Source organism: Rhipicephalus sanguineus, chromosome 5 (assembly GCF_013339695.2).
Source record: "Rhipicephalus sanguineus isolate Rsan-2018 chromosome 5, BIME_Rsan_1.4, whole genome shotgun sequence".
Classification (NCBI taxonomy): domain Eukaryota; kingdom Metazoa; phylum Arthropoda; class Arachnida; order Ixodida; family Ixodidae; genus Rhipicephalus; species Rhipicephalus sanguineus.
Window position 1 is genome coordinate 157,153,620 of NC_051180.1, and position 17,510 is coordinate 157,171,129.

Genomic DNA, 17,510 nt, shown 5'->3' on the forward strand with positions numbered 1-17,510 from the left:
TGTCGGTGGGCGTCGGGAAGTCAGCGATGGCAGCTCTTTTCCGCGGGTCCGGGCGAACACCATCCTTGCTGATCACGTGACCCAAGAACAAGAGCTCCTCGTACGCGAAGCGGCACTTTTCAGGCTTCAAGGTGAGTCCGGAGGTCTTGATTGCTTGAAGTACAACTTCAAGGCGCCGAAGGGGTTCGTCGAAGTTTGAGGAAAACACAACGACGTCGTCCAAGTACACGAGACACGTCTGCCACTTCAAGCCGGCCAGTACTGTATCCATAACCCGTTGAAAAGTTGCAGGTGCCGAGCAAAGACCAAAGGGCATGACCTTGAACTCGAACAGGCCGTCTGGTGTTATAAAAGCAGTCTTTTCTCGGTCTCTCTCGTCGACTTCTATTTGCCAGTAACCGGTCTTGAGGTCCATCGACGAAAAGTACTTTGCGTTGTGTAATCGATCCAGGGTGTCGTCTATCCGGGGAAGGGGATACACGTCCTTCTTCGTGACTTTGTTCAGGCGACGATAATCGACGAAAAAACGTAGAGTCCCATCCTTCTTCTTCACTAGCACCACCGGGGATGCCCACGGACTCTTCGACGGCTGGATGATGTCGTCGCGTAGCATTTCGTCGACCTGTTTCTTAACAGCCTCGCGTTCTCGCGTCGAAACTCGGTACGGGCTCTGTCGGATTGGTCGGGCACCTTCTTCTGTTATGATGCGATGTTTCGCAACTGGGGTCTGTCGAATTCTTGACGGCGACGAAAAGCAGTCCTTGAATTGCAGGAGCAGGGCTTGAAGCTGGTCTTGCTTGTGCTTCGGGAGGCTCGGGTTGACGTCGAAATCTGTTTGGGGATCTCGATCCTTCGAAGCAGGTTCAGTAGCATCGAAGAAGGCGAAAGCATTGCTGGCGTCCACGAATTCGTCGATGTAGGCGACCGTCGTACCAATGTTTAGGTGCCTATATTCGTGGCTGAAGTTTGTCAGCACTACCTTTCTTTTGCCATCGCGCAGCTCGGCTAAGCCTCTTGCGACGCATATCTGACGGTTCAGAAGCAGGTGCTGATCGCCCTCGACAACGCCTTCCAGTTCTGCTGATTTCTGAGTGCCGACGGAAATGATGACGCTGGAGCGAGGGGGAATGGTGACCTGGTCTTCCAGCACATTCAAGGCGTGTTTTTCTGGCGGTGTGTACGGCGGTAGTGCTTTTTCTGTGGATAGTGTTATCGACTTGGATCTCAGATCGATGACTGCACCATGAAGGGTTAAGAAGTCCATACCAAGAATGACCTCTCTCGAGCAACGCTGCAGTACTACGAAGTTCGCGGGATAAATCCGGTTGTTAATGGTGAGTCTGGCTGTGCAGATTCCCTCCGGTGTTACTAGATGACCTACAGCTGTCCGGATTTCGGGGCCTTCCCAGGCTGTCCTAACTTTCTTCAGCTTCGCGGCGAACGGTCCACTGATGACAGAATAGTCGGCTCCGGTGTCGACGAGAGCTGTGACGTTGTGGCCGTCGATAAGGACGTCGAGGTCGCTAGTTCGTCGTCTTGCATTGCAGTTAGGTCGTGGCGTCGGGTCACGGCTACGTCGGTTTGGTCCGCTGCTTCCCCGTTGCGTTGTCAGGTCCACTTCGGTCCGCGAGGCTTCGTCGTCAGGGCTCTGTCTGGTTCGCGGCGGGTCTTCAAGGTTTCGTCGTGGTGTCCTCGTCGGCGGCGGAGGATCTTCGATGTTTCGTCGTACAGCAACCGTACCTCCATCGGTTGCTGCCCTTAGTTTTCCAGATACGGGCTAGGCGACCGGCCCCGGAAGGGGCCAGTGTACTGGTGGCGTTAGGGAGAGGCGTAGCGGCCTGGCGACGGCGATCGGGAAGGTCCTCGGGGGGTCCACTGCGCTCCTGCCAGATAGTCGGCGATGTCACGTGGTCGTTCACCCTGCTGTGGACGCGGCGCGTCGATGGCGAACCCGCGCAGTCCCATCCGTCGATACTGGCAGCGGCGGTAGGTGTGGCCAGCTTCTCCGCAGTGGTAGCAGAGTGGACGATGGTCGGGGGCGCGCCAAACGTCGGTCTTCCTCGGCGTGTATCGCTGACCGGCCTGCGGGCGGTATGACGTCGGTGGTGGCGGCGGTGGTGCCTGGCGGCGGAACTGCTGGGGCGGCGCGGCGTCTTGACGTGGGCGAGGAGGGGGGGCGTTGCGTCGGGCTGCAGCACCATAGCTCATTGCTTGCAGCTGCGGCGGTGCCGGTTGAGGAACACCCAGTGATTGTTGGATTTCCTCGCGTACAACGTCCGCAATCGACGTCACTTCGGGCTGTGCAAAAGGTGCGAGCTTGCGCAGCTCCTCTCGCACGATGGCTCGGATCGTTTCGCGCAAGTCGTCGGAGCCGAGGGCATGAGCTCCTGCGCTGTCTTGGAATGCGCGGCGATTGTACTGCCGAGTGCGCATCTCGAGCGTCTTCTCGATTGTTGTTGCCTCCGCGAGGAATTCTTGGATGGTCTTGGGTGGGTTTCTGATTAGTCCCGCGAACAGCTCCTGCTTGATTCCTCGCATGAGGAAGCGAACTTTCTTCTCCTCAGGCATCTCAGGGTCTGCGTGGCGGAACAGTCTCGTCATTTCTTCTGTGAAGAGGGCCACGTTTTCGTTTGGCAGCTGCACGCGGGTTTCGAGCAGAGCCTCGGCCCTCTCCTTGCGGACAACGCTGGTGAATGTTGCCAGGAACCTGCTGCGAAAAATGTCCCATGTTGTCAGGGTTCGCTCTTGGTTCTCGAACCATGTTCTAGCTGCGTCCTCCAAGGCGAAGAAGACATGCTGTAGCTTGTCTTCACTGGTCCAGGAATTGAAAAGGGCGACTCGGTCGTAGGCTTCGAGCCAGCTTTCCGGGTCTTCGAACGACGATCCGCGGAAGGTTGGCGGCTCCTTGGGCTGGCGAAAAAGGATTGGCGCAGGCTGCACGTGGTCGGTCATCGTCGCTGTGGTCGATGTTGAGATCTGCGGCTGCCTGGGTTTTTCGGGAAGGAGCCTGTGCTCTGGCTGCAGTCCCTTCTGTCTGCGGCTTGTTCGACGATCCGGGACTTCCTTGCCGTCGTCCTCGTCGCGGCTCGGGCTTGGGTCAGCGCTCCGCGGTGGCGTCCGGATCATGAAGCAGCACCTCCACCAGATGTCACGTGGTCGTGACGTCGACGAAGACAGCAGTCGGCGTTTGCAGCTTGAAACTGTTTATTTGGCCGAACTTGTGGCCGGAAAATGAGAACTAGTAATACAGCAATACACGCTGTACAATGATAGCGGCGAACAGGGCGTCGTCCGTCGATCAACTGACAAGCGGTCAAGCGCGTCGGCTTTTAAACAGGCGCTATGGAACTTTCCAGCAATATCGCTGGTGGCGGTGTTATCTCTCGACAAAGCTGGAACATTCGCGTGCGGCGCGCAATCTTAACAAAACGATCTACCATAATCGTGAAGCTTCTCGAACACTGCTTCGGGGCCAGCGTCGAGCGTTGATAACCGTCCTTGCTGGTCAAACTCGAACACATCAAAATAAAAGAAGAAGCGGGCGTGGCACTATAATTCCTGCTTCACATTGACAGCTATATTATCGTGTTTTATATTTATTCAGTGTAATTGGTTGGTGCGCGACATCATGTCTATTTTGCGTAAATATATATGATTGCCTTTTCTAGGCCTCCCTTGTCGTTTTTACTATTAGTAATCCCCGGGTAATCGGTGCTATAAGTGGCAAAAGTGTATAGCGGCGGTTGCTTGCGACACTTTGTGCAACTATAAAATAAGTCTCAGAGTTTCCTCGGCTGCACATGTTCACCCGTAAAAGAAACATTGTTCAAAGGTTGCACGTTAGTGAATATGTCGCTGACGAGCACTTTACGCTAGCATATAAGCGAAACTTCAAACGCATGGCAGTTTTATGTCATCTGCATATACGCGATGCATCACAGATGACGTCGCTACCAGCGTTGCTGCCGCTGTAGACCAGCCTGTAATCCAGAAGCACGTAAATCGGAGCGCGTTTACGGACAAGGTAAAAGAACCCACCGGTATTCGGGTCATCATTCGGAGGCTTCTTATTGAGGTTTTTGGGATTATATCTCAACCCGCTAGCTGGTGGGTAAGCAGAGCAGCGCCTCACATCACTTACTAAAGCGACACGCAATAACTATTGACAGCACAGTGTATAAAAAGCTCTCATGTTAAGCAGCTAAAGCAACCGCAGTAAGTTGATTCGGAATAAAAAACTTTGGGCGAGAAATACGTGTTTTGGATACTAACACACATTTCATTCACATGAAAAAAAAAAAGATGTGCTCGCAATGAAGACAATTTTAAGCAAACATTTCTGTGCAAACGCCTTTTCTGCTACACTATGTAGATCTATAATAAATAGTTTGGGGTTATCTCGAAGGCATGTAAAGATAAATTTGGAAGGTAACGTATCGGATACAATAATAATAATATCTGGGGTTTAACGTCCCAAAAACACCATATGATTATCAGAGACGTCGTAGTGGAGGGCTCCGGAAAATTCGACCGCCTGGGGTTCTTTAACGGGCACCTAAATCTAAGTACACGCACCTGAAACATTATAGCCTCCACCCAAAATGCAGCCGCCGCGGCCGGGATTCGATCCCGCGACCTTCGGGTCAGCAGCCGAGTGCCATAACCACTAGACCACCATGGCGGGGCGTATCGGATACAATAATCGCGGTGATATCTTGTATATGTATCAGAAAAAGTTATTGCCCGAATATCTTGTACGTATCACGATACAATTTAAATTTTAAGCAACAAGCAGTGGTCAATATTAACAGTTCGCAACTACGACATTCCTCAGAACCATAACGTGGCATTGGCACGTACAAAACCAAAGATTATTATTTCTGCGTTACTATACCGGAGCTCATCGTCGATGCGTTGAAGATCCTGTGGTTGGCGCTCAACAGGTATTCAGCCGGAGCTGCTGCTTTAGGCGTCGCTTTGTCACATGCCACACTGAGTGTATCAATGAGAACACGCTCGATCGTTTCAATATCTCGCTAATCTAGCATTTTCAGAACGCTAAATGACATTTTTATTGCGTTTCAGAGCGTGGCCTCGTTCCATTTGACCTGGAAAACCACTACCCTGTTCTCGATGCTGCGGAGACTTGTATTGTTGTGGCAATCGGGCAATATTATTATAGAGGTAAGCAGACTGCTATAAAAGGGATAACATTTAGATTATCACTTATGGAGAGCCCGGAACGTCTGAAATGAGATGTCAAAAAAAGATGGTTGATCGCTCCTTCATAGGAATCGGAATAACACGAAAGTAAAGCGTGGCCTTACAGAAGAAATTGAATGCTTACATAAGTAACTGAATTGATATAAGAGAGTTTGCACAATGTATATTGATGTCTGGCAGCTTTAACACCGTTTACCATGTACTTAGGTTTAGGTGCACGTTAAAGAACCCCAGGGGGTCAAAATTTCCGGAGCCCTCCACTACGGCGTCCCTCATATTCATATCGTGGATTTGGGGCGTTAAACCCCAGATACTATTATTATTCTTATTATAGCACCATTTAATGTGGATGCACCGACTTTGATGAATGGTGGTAAATCTCCATCCCGACGACTAACGTCCATGTTAAACGATTAAACAAACCCTTGTTGTAGTTGTAGTAGTTAACGGTGAAAGCGTAATCAGAGAACGAGGTGTGATAGCCGGAAGAGCGTCGCATATTGGACGCTGAACTTTATCGCCATCCCGCGGCATGTTAAAATGTGATTGAACACCACGGCCGGACTAGAGGGAAACGTAAAGCGCGTCCTGCCGCCCCGGTAGCCCAGCCGCGATTTTTCTCGAGGCGAGCGCGTCAGCGGTGAACCCGGTGTTACAGCCAGGGGAGGCAGGCGCGTGTCGCAGAGCTATTTTAGGGGCGAAGCTCCTTAAGGCGGCACCCGTTCGTCCCTCGTAGTCGTAGTCGTAGTAGTCGTAGTGCGTAACCAGTCTTACGCTTTGACCTCCAAGGTGGTGCCGGTGGGAGAATTTTCCTGTGCGTTGTTGAACAATAAAAAATTTGCAGCGTGCGCGTTAACTAAAAGCCGAATTCTTCTGTGTCTTATTCCCCATTAGCAGCCATTGGCATGTTCCAGTAGGAAACGTTAGTAGAAGTAGAAGTGTATTGTTAGCTAAAAGCCGACTTCTTCTGTCTCTCATTCTCATTAGCAGCCATTGTTTACCTCCAAGGTAGTGCCTGGTGAGATTTCTCCTGTGCGTGATTAAACAATAAAAATTTTGTTCAAAACGCCGTTGATTGATGAAATAAATTAACGAAATACGCCAGATGTTTTGTAAAAGCAAAACGAAAGAACGCCAGATGTTTCTAAAGCAAAACGAAAAGACGCCAGCTGCTTAACGAAAGACGCCAGATGTTTTCTAAAGCAATGGTTTTCTAAACAATGAAAATTCACAGCGTACATGTAAAATTAAAGTGAGCTGCAAGTCGTCATAACTCATCGAACCTTTAGTATAAACGCGCCCAATCTCACGTCGGTGATGATGTACAGGGCAGAATTCACGGAAGATTCACGGTTTACCGATGAACCTCCGCAGCTTCGCCCACTCATCATCATTCACTCCGTGGATATGCTGTGATTTTTTATTATACCCGTGTCACACGGGCGCGCAAAAAGTCTTTTACGTAAGCGGTCTTTTACTATGTTGAAAGACTTTTTTATGGAGAGGCGTTTCCTCGCAGTCACACGGCACCGACGATCTCTTTTCAGAGGTTCCTTCCAAATGCGCTACCGAAAGAGTGGCGCTCGCTTTCAAAACCGAACCAGCGAAGAGAAAATTATGTATCTCGACAGAAGATGTCCAAATTTATTGTATGACACGTTTGCTGACATGAAATTAACAACTCCAGTTGAAAAAAAAAGGTGCACGCAGTAGTATCTTAAGAAGTGTTTGCACAACTGGCGGCCTTTACATATTATTGTGGCAACAGTGGGCGTCTGTTTTCCTTGTTAGCGCTCTTGTCTGCCTCCCCATGGATGACCGTACGGAGGAAAAAAAAATCGCAGCATATCCACGGAGTGAATGATGATGAGTGGGCGAAGCTGCGGATGTTCATCGGTAAACCGTGAATCTTCCGTGAATTCACCCAGTACATCATCACCGACGTGAGATAGGGCGCGTTTATATTAAAGGTTCGATGAGTTATGACGACTTGCAGCTCACTTTAATTTTACATGTACGCTGTGAATTTTCATTGTTTAGAAAACCATTGCTTTAGAAAACATCTGGCGTCTTTCGTTAAGCAGCTGGCGTCTTTTCCTCTTGCTTTAGAAACATCTGGCGTTCTTCCGTTTTGCTTTTACAAAACATCTGGCGTCTTTCGTTGGTTTATTTCATCAATCAACAGCGTTTTGAACAAAATTGTTATTGATTAATCACGCACAGGAGAAATCTCACCAGGCACTACCTTGGAGGTAAAGAATGGCTGCTAATGGGAATGAGAGACAGAAGAAGTCGGCTTTTAGCTACCGCTGCGAATTTTTTATTGTTCAACAACGCACAGGAAAAATCTCCCACCGGCACCACCTTGGAGGTCAAAGAGTAAGACTGGTTACGGACTACGACTACGACTACGAGGGACAAACGAGTGCCGCCTTAAGGAGCTTCGCCCCTAAAAGTGACAATTGCAAGACTTTTAGCGTACCATCTCTCTGGAAAACGAGGCAGACGCGGCGAGCAGACGCGGCGACGTGCTGATTGCACACCGGCGTTCGCCTTTCCGCGCTCACTCCCGTCTATGCTCGCGTCTAGAACACTGTACTCGCGTCTATGCGGGCGGCCATAACCACAACCCATTCGCCCTGTTTACGAGAGTACACAAAAAATAAAGTTTAAATGGTTTTCTTACGCTGCTTAGGGCAAATGAAATTTATCTTTATGGTGAGCCCATGTGACACCGCAATAAGGAGTTGTCGGTTTTTTTCACCACTTCATAAATGCTGGCGCCCACTGGTTTCGAGGCTACTCCTTTACCGCCGTGAAAGACTTCCTCGAACGCCGCTTCCACAAAAGACCGCTTCTGAAAAGGAGATCGCTCTCTCTGTCGTGTGACTGCGTGCGGAACTCTTTTTCGGAAAAAGTCTTCTTGCTTAAAAGATTTTTAGTGTCCGTGTGACACGGGTAGAACCTTGTCACGCGTCCGGGGTAAGGCGTAAGGCGTAACCGGCCAACGTTTTTAGAACCAGTACAGTTTCGCAGCTCCGCTAGCGAGTCGGCACACGCGGCTGACGCGTGAACTTACGGCGCTGCTGTTCCATTTTGCTTCACTTGCCTGGCCCCCGGGATAGGATACGGCAGCGCACCGTTGCTCTCAATGGCGCGCTGCCGAAGCTAATCGTGAGGTGACACACATGCCGCAGAGAGCTGAGACGCGCGAAGAGTAGCCGCTTGCGACGCGTTTCGTGTTTCTCCGTGCTCGCCTTCTCCGTACTCCGTGCGTGATTTGCGGACGCGTGAGGCATGATGCAAGATGGAACTGCAGCGCCGCTAGTTCTTGCGTCGGCCGTCGCGTCCACTTCTGAGAGCAAGTGTCTATGGGTAGCTGCGAAACTGACCTCGTTCTAGAAACGTTGTAACCGGCAGTATCTCCCAAACAGTATCTCCCATTACCGATCCTTTGCAAACTGCCCACTACTTCGTCTTTGCAAACATCCCACTACGACCCATCACCGATCCATTACTTCAGCGACCACAAAGCCGTTACAATGAAGGGGGAATGGAAACCGCCTTTGAAAACTGCCCACTACTTCGTGTTTGCAAATATCCCACTACAACCCATCACCGATCCATCACTTCACCGTTAAATGAAGCCGTTATAATGAAGGGGAAACGGAAGCCACGTCTAGCTACCACTTACAATTAATAAAATTTCTTGCATAAACATATACAGTGTTTGTCACGTCTTTGATGATGTACTGGGCTATCGCATTGATTACTGCTGGGCGAAACCACTGAAGATTTCACGGTGTAACCATGATTGATTCAGGAGTTTCGCCCAAGCTCTTCATCATTCACCCGTGGATATGCTGTGAATTTTTTGGATTGGATTAGCGTGATGCTATGAGCGAGGCCGACGCTTTTACGACGCTTGATCTAAGATCACCACCTCGCGGTGTGTTAAGGCATTGATAAAATTGAACTGCTATTGAAAACGCGCCGAATGGGACGGACGTGTAACGCGTTGCACGTGCTAATCGCGGAGGCCACAGTAATGACGAATTACTTACTTTACCGCTCCCAGAGGGCAATACCACCCCGCCGACCGGGAGAGTGGTAGATATAAAAGGCGCGTTTGTAAATCCTCTAAAGTCTGTGGCCGTGGCGCAGTGGCTAGCGTGCCCGGCATTTGTTGTTGCGGACCGAGCGGTCGTGGGTTCGATGCCCGTTGGCCGAACTTTTTCTCTTTGACATCTGATCGTGTAAATTTTTTCTACGTCATTTCCGTGACGAAAATACGTCACTGAAGTTTCGGTGGACCCCGGCATAAAGCACTTTCGTGTTAAAATTTGGCAAATTTCATGTACTGTGGGAATTCATTTCATGCGAAGTAGTCAGCGACTAGAGTTACTGTATATGCTACCTTTAGGTAGCAGAGTTGCGCATCTGTTTTCCAAACGCCGCTAGCAACCATGCATTGCGGAGAAGCTGACGCTCGGGCCAATTTTTGTATTTCTGGACGCCGCCGCTGCAGCTCACTCAATTACACTAGTCATCGACAGCCGATGTTTATCTCCGGCCTTCGACACGCCATACACGTTTATCGGCGACGCGGTAGGCATGGCGCCTGCAAAAATGGAGTGCGACTTCACCGCATAGCTGTGGTTGCTAGCCGGACCTATGCGCTACTCTGCTACCTAAAGGTAGCATATGCCCACTTTGAGCAAATGATAGGGTGTGGATCGCTGCCTTTGTGGAAATTTAGTAGTTGTGCTGATATCGTGGGCTTGCCAGGCACGTCGAGCGCACTGGCACCTAACAGGTAACTCATGGTGCGACGTAACGTTGGCACTCACGTTAGAGCAGAGATGTCAGTTTTATCGCAAAGAAATGCATGCTACAGAACGGTTATCGGGATATCGTAATTGGCGATTGTCGGCGTAGTCGAACAGCGCTTGACTGTAGCTTTTGCAGTCACTGTTTATCCCATATCAAACGCATAGCCAACACGACAATCAGAACCGGTGTAGAATATTCGAACGTCATGCAGGATACCTGGGTTCGAGTGCAGCTCGACCCGTGACTTTTATTCTTCGCTTTAATAGGCATATTTCACCCGTCGACAACGCCGTCAGAGCGACACCGCATTTGGATTTTTTGCGACACGGGCTCCTTAATGCTGTCGCGTTAAGATTTCGGATGTCCGTTGCCGCTGTCTTGGGTAGCAGCTGTGGCACATACTCGTATACTACGGACCATGTTATGCGGGTGTGTGCACCAAGTGACTGATGGGAAAGGTTTCATGACGTATACGATAAGCAAATCATAATATTCGCGTGATGACCTGCGAATCGTTTTGGTCCTATGATCGTTTTGGTCCTATGGTCAGGTGGCTAGATAGATAGATAGAAACAGTCGGCCTTTGGTTGACTAAGAAATGCTTTGCATTTAAAATTCTTACTGGAATAAAAATGAGTTGAAAATAGGTTAAAAAGCTAAGAATAATTAAAATAGAAACAAATAACAGTTGTGAGAGCGGCAGAATCTCACGACCGCCTACTTCACATTAGTAAATGCGGGATACATTATTTTTGCGTTTATTTGCTGCATCAATACCAGTGAACCTATTACCTCATTTTGAGGCAATAGGGTCATTGCGCATTGCCTCAGTTTGCCTCAACTGCCTGATATTGCCTCATGTCGCAATGCCTGAAAATGAGATTCCAGCCGATACAAAAAAAATTCGGCAGATCCCACGTACCGTGGGAATCGTTGTTATGCGAAGCATGCGCGGGATAGTGACTGTGGCATAATTTTTCATGTTGAGCGAAACGTTACGGAATGACGCTAAAGAAATGTGAAAGTGGTGTAAACACACTCATGTGCTGAAGAGTCGCATATGTTTTGTATAACCAGTTTAAAGTTGCGTAACGATGCCAAAAGCAAGATGGGTGTTACCATGTTGCTTGGATGTCTACATACAAGCCGTCTTTCACGCAGTATAAAAACCAGGCCTTGTTCAGTCTTGATAAGTCAATGTTGAAGCCACCGGTAATGATGAGGGACCTGGTCCTCTCGGCAGCTTACCAGACGCGGTAAGCTGATATGTAGTGCTTATATTCTTCAATACTGGATAGCGCGAATGCGAACAGCACAAGGAAGAAATACAAATGCACAGGACAGGCGTTACTCACAACTAAGCTTCATTAAGCAAAGTTCCCTTGGATAAACACACAGCTGAGTGGCACACGCAGGCGCAGTCACAGTCACGGTACAGTCACAGTTGCAGTTGTTACAGTTGCGTTACAGTTGTTATGCATATGCTTATCTGTTATGATGGGAACGCACGCACGTTTCACGAACCCGTGTGTATGTGTAGAAGTGGTTCTTGACAGTTCTTGAACAAGGTCATTATCACCGTGATCAGTGAGAACCAGCAGCTGGACCGGACTTGTTAATTGGGTCCGTTCGTGATCGCAGCTACGAGGGGTCTAAGTGTAGTGAAGCGCCAGGTGTAGCACAGCTGGTGGAAATTCTGGATGCCTCTTACGATGAAATGATCTATGATGCCTCCTGTCGTGGACGTGGCAGTGAGCTCTTTTGACGCCCTGTCCACATCCAAGCCGTCTTTCACGCAGTATAAAAACCAGGCCTTATTGGGTCTTGATAAGTCAATGTGAGCTACCGGTATTGATGAGGGGCCTGGTTCTCTCGGCAGATTTATTGTAGGAAGCATTGACCCCGGTTCTTGCGCAGTTGGCGTGGTCCAGTTGCGGACCACGTGACCGAGTGCATGGTAGTTGAGCGTCTTCAAGGGTTCTGTCTTCTGCTTCCTCATTTTCCTTGTGTCCGCCACGGTAGTGTAGCGGTTACGGTGCGCGGCTGCTGACCCGAAGGTCACGGGTTCGATCCCGGCCGCGGCGGTCGCATTGCGATTAATGCGAAATGCTAGACGCCCGTGTACTGTGCGATCTCGGTGCACGTTATAGAATACGAGATGGCCAAAATTAAAGCCCCAACAATTATTATTATTATCACTTTCCTTGCGTGTCAATGTGTGTGTTCGCGTTTACTGTGTTGGTTGAGACTGTATCACCTGTGGCACATACCCGCATAACTTAAACTCTGGTATGCGGGTATGTGCCACACGTGACTGAGAGAAAGGGTTTCATGACGTACGCTACAGGTATTTTGCGTTATTCATGCCATGACCAGTGAATCGCGTTCACCATACACTGATCCCTTGCTATGCCAATTTTGGTATATTAGAAGTTATGGAGACGACCAGGAGAGCGCCCAGACGTAGGCGGCTAGATAGATAGATAGATAGATAGGTAGATAGAAACGCCCAAAGTGCCTGAGGTTCGCTAAGAAATGCTTCGCATTTAATAAATCAACTGATTGAGCACTGCGACGTCAGTGGGCAGGTCATTCCACATCTCTATAACTGAGGATACTTAAACATGTTACAACGGGACAAGAAGGGGCTCAAGCATTTCCCGTTCTTAGTTTTACTAGAAGGACGGTTCGCGGAGCTTGTAGGTATTTGTTGTTATATATATTTGCGGAGTTGTGTGAAAGGAGGACATTAACTTTTTGTACGCTGCGCAATGTGGTCGATCTCAGTAGGCTGAATTTCCTGCGGGGACTCTCTATAGTACGTCACACATCGTCAACTGTCGCTCAGTGGGACCGTTGCACGCCGTCAACTGCTGCAGATTCAAAAATTTAGGATAGCAGATTTTGCTTTCAGCTGTGAGAAATTATCCCCGAACGTACATATAACCTACAGATCCCAAATTCTCGTGACTTTTGGTGTCCGTCCTGTTTTCTTGAAAATCAACGCAGCGGTGGCTAGAGGAGCTATTCATTCCAGCTCATTCTCTTTTGTGCGTCAGTCAGATATAGAAAATTCAGGCCGCCGTCGTTGCGCAGCACTTACAGCGCGGGGCTGCTGACATGAGAGACGCGGATTCGATCCAAGCTGAGATGGCCACCTTTCGGTGGGGGGCGAAGTCCTAGATGCCATGTGACGTGCGATTTCAATGCGCGTTCAGGCACTCCCGGTTGATGAAATTATCAGGAGCCCTTCACTACGGCATCTTTGATAGACTGAGTCGCTTTAAAACGTCACCACCCCACCTCCAAACGAACCAACCAACCAACTTATACGCAATAAATGCAGACGCTTATAAAATTGCCGTGAGAAGTACACCACGAGATTACAAGAAAGGCTCGATGCCGTTGGTTGAAATGCATTCCAGGGGTGTTAGCAGCATTGCGTTTGGGATGTATCCGACCATAGAGCGCACTAAATTAGGGACCTAAATATGCATGCGTGTCGAGTATGAACCAAATCTCTGAAGCATCAGCACATTGCCTATTAATTGCAAATAGCCGCTCGGTTCAAAAGAAAACAAGCTAGCTCTTGCACCTGCAGTATCGCTTCACTGCAACAACGTCACCACTTGTAAAGAAAGTGGCGGCGCAAGACCCCATCGTCCATGAACTTTTGGTCGTTCAGTGACACATATATCATGAATAAAACGATTTGGCTTTTGTCGTGACTTACTGTTACTACGGCTGTGCTTTCTTCAGGATTTAAAAAAAAAATATATATCCGTGTACTAGCATAGAATCTCATGCAGAATGATATGATTCACTTCTCAGAGATGTTTATCTTTTCAACGAACGTTTTTGCACGCGCATGTAAATTAATCATTCGTGCGACCACAGCCTTCAATTTTCGTTATTATATGATTTTTTTTATCATAATTATACTTACAATTCGAATCTGCTACTACATAACGTAGCGGCATTTTTCGTGAACTACCACAATACGTTATCCACCGGTCATACCCTCGCTGAAAAGTATTGAATGCCTTCTTCACGGCTCAGATTCCATTATTGTAGTCGATTAGTGGTTGCCGTCACACTTTGACCGGGCCGCAATTGTGCAACCATTCTGGTCCGTGTCGAGACTACAGCGCGAATGATGCCTTCATATTATGAAGACAAACACGTGTACAGACGATTCACTGTGTAATTTATTACAAGAAGGCACGCTTAGTATAATACCGGTGGTGCACAACCACGAACAGGCGAAGGATAATAACGCCGCATAAGAGTTCCGTGCCACAGCTGCTTAAAGCGATATCATAAGCAACAACTAGTATTTGAAGCAACACCAGATGCGAAGTTAATGTACATTTTTATGCCGCAGCAAAAAAAAAAGTTTGTAGTACTGAGCTCGCCTAACGGCTCTTTTTACATCAATATACCACATTAATGCGGTGTAAAAAAACTAAAAACAAACAACCACCCGATAAATATTATATTCAATATTCTCGATGCTGTTACCACTAATTTTCATTTTTTACACCAAAAAACCATAAATATACCGGAAATAAGGTAAGACTGCTTTTAATTGATTGCGCCGATCGCATTCAGGATGCAAAAAGATTGCCGACGACCACTGGTTTCTTCGAAAAGATGGGCACTGTGTTTGAGCTTAGAACTGTAACCGGTGCACTTAAATACGCCATTCAGCCTCAGTTTTCATATTTGCGTGCCAGACAGTGGCAACAGCCACGATATAAGCTAGGCATGAGTGGCAGATATCTGGCGTATGACAATGCAGTGTCACCGTTGAGCGCGGAAGAAATGCAATATTCTGAACATAAATATTAGCCGGTTTTAGAACAGGGTACGGAAAGCTTCGCGTTAATGTTCCTCGCCACTGCGCATGCGTCATACGCTATCCTCATGCGTAGCCACGTTAAGAGATGAAAATAGCATACGCACGCAGCGAACGCTATCTTTGCGCACCCTATTCTAAAACTGCCTGTTGTAAAAGAACGCATCCATGGTGACCACTTGCCTTGAATACGTGTACATATAAAACAAATAATACCTAAGCAGTGGGGAAAGGAGAATACCGGGATAGACAGTTTTTTGAGTGTAAGCTCGGAAACACAAGACTCATACTTTTCTCAGACGCGATCATTGCTGTACGCAAACAAATACATTGAAAAGTGAGCGAACGCGCAGGATATATATGAATATGAATGAAACAAAGATGTACTTGTGACACAGATGTCGCCAGCAATTCCAATATAACAGTCCGCACATTAAAATACGTTCACAGCGGATTCTGTTCATTGTGCATGTACATTCTGTTCATGTTCATTGTTCAGTGCATTATGTACTCGGACAGCTCTCGCTGTGTAAACCTGAAAGGCGCGGAAAGCGTACACCTGCACAGCAGTTTAACGGGCCACCTTTCCTCGTCTCAAATCTCGCATAGACGTCACGCAGCGTCTGATGCACCATATCTCATGGCTCGCACTCGCAGAACGCCGGTTGAGCTGTCGAGGGGTGCGGACGCACATCACAAGCGCTCCGCACTTTTTCGAACGTTCCACTGTAAGGCGGATCCCAGACGACTTTTTCTGTGCCGTTAGCTTTCTGTCTACCCACCCGGTAGCCTTTTCAGAAAATGACGGACCTTCGCAAGTGATATGTTTTTATTTTTTTTAATTTTATTTACATAAGTACTGCAGGTCACATGGCCCCAGCAGGAGTGAGAATTCAAAAAAATGAAAACTTTGCACAACAAAGGTGGATAACAAGTCGTAATACCAACAGAATCCGAAAGAATAAATGCAGGTAATACAGGCGGTGAAAAGGGAATACAAATAAAGGATTTTGAATACAGTGACAGTGAAAAAAATCATCCAGGGAATGAAATAGAACCAAGTATAATTAAACTGGAAAAAGAGAGTGTTTACAGAGTAACTAAGGAAGAGGCACTTGACGGGGCTAAGGACAATAGTTGGTCAGGTGGCAGGTTATTACATTCTGTAATAGTTTGTGGAAAAATGACAATTTAAATCTGTTCTGGGAAAATAAGGAGGTATAGAAAGCGGATGAGAAGACGAGTGTACCGCGATGCAAGTGGAGATAAGGTGCTGCGTCGAGCCCGAGCTTCCGATTAATTTAAGCAAAGAATACAAAAACTTTAAACGTTGACTTCGCGCCGGGGCTGCAAAGAAAATCCTAATTGGATTCCATAAATGACGTAACAGAAAAACTGGTAGCCGTATAAAGGAAAAGTAAATCGCACAGCCTTTCGCTGGATTTTTTCAAGCGCGTTAATATTGATGTTGGTGTACGGGTCCCATATAATAGAAGCATACTCAAGCTTCGGCCGGATCAGGTGCTAATAAGCCAGACGCTTAACATGTGGTGGTGAATTTTTAAGTTTGTGTCGTATGAAGCAAAGTTTGCGAAGCGCAGTAGAGCATGTGTTAACAATATGGGTGTTCAACATAAGTTATTCGTTAGAGTGACACCGAGATACTTATATTCGCAAACCTCAGTTATAGGTTTAAGACCTATGAAATAAGAAAATTTAACAGGGCGAAGTCTTTTTGTGACGCCAAGAAGTACACTCTTATCAGTCTCCATGCCCCATTTATCACACCAAGTAAGGATATTACTGAAGGCTACATTGAGCGCGAGTTGATCGTCAGAGGAATGAATATCGTGTAAAGGCGTTTATTGACGGCTGGATTGACGGCGACGATGCGCAACAGTCACGACGGAGCGCAGACTCTCACGAGCACGAGCGCGAGGGGCGTGCTCTCCGAGAAGAGGCGAAGAGGGCGACCCACTAGAAGGCGCTGAAGAGGACGGCCCATTACAACGTTCCAATGCTTCTCTACAATTACCCCGGGTACGAAAAGGGAGCCGTCTGGCGACCTTAGCAGCTGGTCACTATGAGCGGGTCAAGGTAGGGCTTGAGGCGCTCCACGTTGACAATGTCGCGCCCTCGACGGCGCATGTCGGAAGATGGGTCGATGGGTTCAATCAGGTAGTTGACCGGGGATGTGCATTCGACGACACGGTAGGGGCCTTCGTATTTGGGCAGCAGTTTCGAAGAGAGGCCAGTTGCAGTGGTAGGGACCGAGAGCCATACGAGTGCTCCAGGTAGGAACGTTGGTGCAGAAGTGTTGGTCTCACCGAGGATGCTTTTCTGCCGCTCGTGGTCCTGCCTAGTAAAGGTCTTCGCAAGCTTGCGACACTCCTCAGCAAGTCTGGCTGTGGCAGAAATTGGCGCACACTCAGATCGATCCGGCTTGTATGGAAGGATTGTGTCGATTGTGTGCGACTGATGCCTGCCGTACAATAGGAAAAATGGTGAGAAGTCAGTGGTGCTTTGGGGGGCGGTATTGTAGGCGTAGGTGACGAAAGGTAGAATGGAATCCCAATTTGTGTGATCGGCGGCGACA